This window comes from Alosa sapidissima, chromosome 5, assembly GCF_018492685.1.
Source record: "Alosa sapidissima isolate fAloSap1 chromosome 5, fAloSap1.pri, whole genome shotgun sequence".
In the NCBI taxonomy this organism is placed as follows: Eukaryota; Metazoa; Chordata; class Actinopteri; order Clupeiformes; family Clupeidae; genus Alosa; species Alosa sapidissima.
This window is the reverse complement of record NC_055961.1, coordinates 1939472-1944297: the sequence shown is the minus strand read 5'-3', so window position 1 is coordinate 1944297 and position 4826 is coordinate 1939472. Positions and strand designations below refer to the sequence as shown.

Genomic DNA, 4826 nt, shown 5'->3' with positions numbered 1-4826 from the left:
AGCGCTGGGTCTGGTCACGGTCAAATCAGAACCTCAGCTGCCCCGACTGTGTGTGTCTGTGTGTGTGTGTGTGTGTGTGTGTGTGTGTGAGTGAGAGTGTGTGCGTGTGTGTGTGTGTGTGTGGTCTGGAGGGACTGGACTCTCCGGCTCCTTTTCTTCTGTAGAGGAGTCATTACACATCTGATGGGACTCCGTCTCTATTACTACACACCAGTATAAAGTGTGTGTTCACCAGTACACCAGCTAACACACCAGTATAAAGTGTGTGTTCACCAGTACACCAGCTAACACACCAGGATATGGTATTTGTTCACCAGTACACCAGCTAACACACCAGTATACAGTGTGTGTTCACCAGTACACCAGCTAACACACCAGTATAAAGTGTGTGTTCACCAGTACACCAGCTAACACACCAGGATATGGTATTTGTTCACCAGTACACCAGCTAACACACCAGTATACAGTGTGTGTTCACCAGTACACCAGCTAACACACCAGGATACAGTGTTTGTTCACAGGCACACAGGAGATACTTAAGGCACACAACAGGCAAAATGTGCCTGGAAGTGATTATCTTCTTTTCACAAATGCACACACACACACACACACACACACACACACACACACTCTGTTAGGCCCACTCTCCATTTTGCCTGTCCCATTACATAAAATAGCCACTCTCTGCAATCCTTGCAATGTCCAGGCGAGGGAGACAACCCTCTTTAAAAAAAAATAAAAATAAGCCAGAACCCAAACTCGGCTGTTGTCACTGACACAGTGCCAGAACATCTGCTGTTAACATTCCTGCGTCCTTCCTCCTCTCTCTGGCCCTCCTCCCTCCTCCCTGTGTCTGCTCTGAGTGCTCTTGCTGTACGGTGCTGCACTTCCACATGCTCCAGACCTGATCCCAATGGTGTCACTAGCAAGCAAAGCAAATCAGCAAATGCTACAATATTATAAACGATTTAAATTAAATTAAAACTAAGAGATATTATATTCTTTTTCTTGTTCAGCCATTAAACAACACTAAGTGTGTTCAATTAATTTGGTTCATTAAACAGTTTTTTAGCGTTCCTGCAATAACTTTGGGTCTTTTAAAAGGGGTTTAAAGACTTATCTCTTAAGCTTACACCTAATTAATTAATTTTTAGAGGGATATATTTATGGTTTCTGTTTATTTTCATTATTGATATTTGATATTGCATTGATATTATTGTTATTATTACTAATTTGCTTAATGCAGGCTTAACAACTTTTTAAAAAAGGTTAACTGTTCATTTAAACTATTGTAATGTTCATATTTTGTAAGTCCCTTTGCAAAAATGTCATAACCATAACCATAACCTTAAACACATAGAAACGTTGCCATAGACACACCCTAAGTTTGGGTTGCCATGGACACATCCTAAGTTTGGGTTGCCAAGTAAGACTGAGCGCCATCTTGAGTACCCTCCCTTCTTGACTTCTCTGTCCACTCCCCCTGTGGAGCCCTGCTGAGTCCAAATATCCAGCGTGATTAATATGCCGTGTCCTGGAGCAGACACATGTACCAAACAATAGATTCCCTCTCCCCTCTCACCACCTACAGGCCCAGCCAGGGACTATTAGAGAAGAATCAGGAGAACGATCCTCCTCTCATCTGCACATTGCTCCAATATTGCATCATCTCTAACAGTAACATGGGACTCTTCCATCGCCTTATTATCTCTCACATAAAACTGCATCTCTAAAACAACACTCAGATCTTCAACACAAACACATATCTCTAACACAAACACACTTATACAATTGAAAGCCACATCTACAACACATGCAGTGTTTGTAATACGAAGCCACATCTTTGACTCAAACAGACATCTGTAACTAACAGCCACATGTCCACCACACACATCTGTAACTAACAGCCACATCTTCACCACACACATCTGTAACTAACAGCCACATCTCCACCACACACATCTGTAACTAACAGCCACATCTTCACCACACACATCTGTAACTAACAGCCACATCTTCACCACACACATCTCCACCATACACATCTGTAACTAACAGCCACATCTCCACCATACACATCTGTAACTAACAGCCACATCTCCACCACACACATCTGTAACTAACAGCCACATCTTCACCACACACATCTCTAACTAACAGCCACATCTCCAGCACACACATCTCCACCACACACATCTGTAACTAACAGCCACATCTTCACCACACACATCTGTAACTAACAGCCACATCTCCACCACACACATCTGTAACTAACAGCCACATCTTCACCACACACATCTGTAACTAACAGCCACATCTCCACCACACACATCTGTAACTAACAGCCACATCTTCACCACACACATCTCTAACTAACAGCCACATCTCCAGCACACACATCTCCACCACACACATCTGTAACTAACAGCCACATCTTCACCACACACATCTGTAACTAACAGCCACATCTCCACCACACACATCTGTAACTAACAGCCACATCTTCACCACACACATCTCTAACTAACAGCCACATCTCCAGCACACACATCTCCACCACACACATCTGTAACTAACAGCCACATCTTCACCACACACATCTGTAACTAACAGCCACATCTCCACCACACACATATTCAGCACAAACCCTCATCTCCACCAGACCTGCGCCACCTGAGAAAACGTCCTGAACTAAAATACATCAGAGACAAAACAGTCATGATGGCTTAGGTAGTTGTGCCCTCTATGCCAGTCAGGTAGACGTGCCCTCTATGCCAGTCAGGTAGACGTGCCCTCCTCTATGCCAGTCAGGTAGACGTGCCCTATATGCCCGTCAGGTAGACGTGCCCTCTATGCCAGAGCCAGGCCTGGTCTGCTGATTCCACACAATCTGATCTGGAGCTGGTTCCAGGGACCGCTCTGCACCTATCTACATGTTTACACTGGGGGGGAGTGAGTGTGTGTGTGTGTGGGGGGGGGGGGGAGTGAGTGTGTGTGTGTGTGTGGGGGGGGGGGGGTGAGTGTGTGTGTGTGTGTGGGGGGGGGGGGGGTGAGTGTGTGTGTGGGGGGGGTGAGTGTGTGTGTGGGGGGGAGTGAGTGTGTGTGTGGGGGGGGGGGGGGGGTGAGTGTGGGGGGGAGTGAGTGTGTGTGTGGGGGGTGTGGGGGGGGAGTGAGTGTGTGTGTGTGGGGGGGGGTGAGTGTGTGTGTGGGGGGGTGAGTGTGGGGGGGGGGTGAGAGGATGGGGCGAGTGGCGTTGAGGGTGAGGTTAGCCTGAGGACAGGAAGTGCTTTGGTCGAGCAGCTCAGCCCAACCCCTGGGGCCGAAAGAAACGGCCGTGTTTGTAAGACGTCTGTAAACAGTCCATTTCCCCTCCCTGTCCCGGGATGTTAGAAACAGAGCGGACCCCCCCCTCTGTCCACACAGGCCTTTCAGAACAGACGCTACATCAGGTCACTTATTTTGCTTCCTATAGACTCATCATCATGGCTGTGCACATATGCCTTACTGATCTAAAGTTATCTGCTGCTGCTGCTACTCAACATACACACACAAGACACACACACTGAAAGAGAAAAACACACATGCCACTCACAGGGTCAGGGAGGTATTTTGCTCCTTTCACAGTAAGATTAATAGTCAGGATGGCCAGTTATTGCTATGTTTACACTGGATTAAATAGGGTTATATATATACATTTTCCCAACTCCACACTACCACACCAAACCATAATCCACTGAACCACACCATAATCTGCCAAAGCAAACCATCATGTAGCCTTTCACACCATAATCTGTAAACTGGGATCAATTACACGGTTCGTGCTGACCACATGAACCGCTGGTTAGGGGTCACCACGCGCAGACAAGGCTGATTGTCACGTTCTGCTCCCTCAGTCTGCACGCTGCAGATTTATGGGACGGCTGCTCGCGCTCGAGCGCTCATGCTGCGCCGGGGCCCGGCTTCCTGTTTACTGAGAGAAATTTCCTTCCGAAGCCAGAAATTAAAAATCAAACTCGCCCCTCTCTCCGGCCGATATCTGTCCGCCGAAGAAAAACGACTTGGAACGGCTCAATCTGAGAGGACGCTCCACTTCTGGACATGTGGGAATTCTCCCACGCGCTGCGGCTCCCAGGTACACACCTATTTCTGACATTATGAATGAAGGGTGGGAACCGCTGAACACATCCTGCCCGACCATAATTTCTTATGTTTTCATGGATTATTAAAGCTGTTGTAAACGACCGGTCTCATATACCAGGCTTGGCTGCTGATTTGTTACCAGCTTCGCTGTCTTCAGGATGATTCTCCGAACCGGCACCGTAGGGACCCCGTGGCCTGCCGTTAATTTACAGCCTAAGCTCACCTTTCCGTGTGGAGTAACTTTTTAAAACCATTATGGCAGACGACGGTCGACTTGCTATGGCAATGGTAAGTTATGTTTACACTGCACTAAATGTTAGCGCACACAGCTAAGTGTAAAGTGACCCCAGGTCGGAACCTACAGCACAAGTTCTTAACCCAGCAGCACACATAATAGCTAAAATTACAGTTAGGCTACTGTATACATGATATGTGATTCAAACTGATAACTTTGAACGCAATAGAGCCACATTACATTGCACAAGTGGTTTCCTGCGAGGACAAAACAAGGTCCCGATTCTTCACATTTATACATATTAATGGACTGGAAACGAAGCGGTGCCGCGCGTGTAATGAAAGCTGCGCTTGTGTCCGGCGAGTGGACAGTCACGCGCTTCGTGGGGGGATATTTAAAGCCATTGTCAGCTGGTCAGAGGTAGCGCGGGATCTCAAGCTCGAGCTGATAA

At 47.2% G+C, this 4826-nt stretch overlaps 1 long non-coding RNA gene across 3 annotated transcripts in view; it reads left to right on the top strand.

Moving 5' to 3' along the window:
* The first annotated feature begins 3930 nt into the window (after positions 1–3930).
* Positions 3931–4826, top strand: part of LOC121709571 — a 10782-nt gene continuing 9886 nt past the window's right edge. The window contains exons 1-2 of one of the 3 annotated variants that reach the window (XR_006031987.1): positions 3931–4132; positions 4283–4428. This is a non-coding gene — a long non-coding RNA (uncharacterized LOC121709571). Of the gene's footprint in view, positions 4429–4826 lie in introns of all 3 variants that reach the window. The other 2 variants (XR_006031986.1, XR_006031985.1) reach the window with 2 other exon arrangements.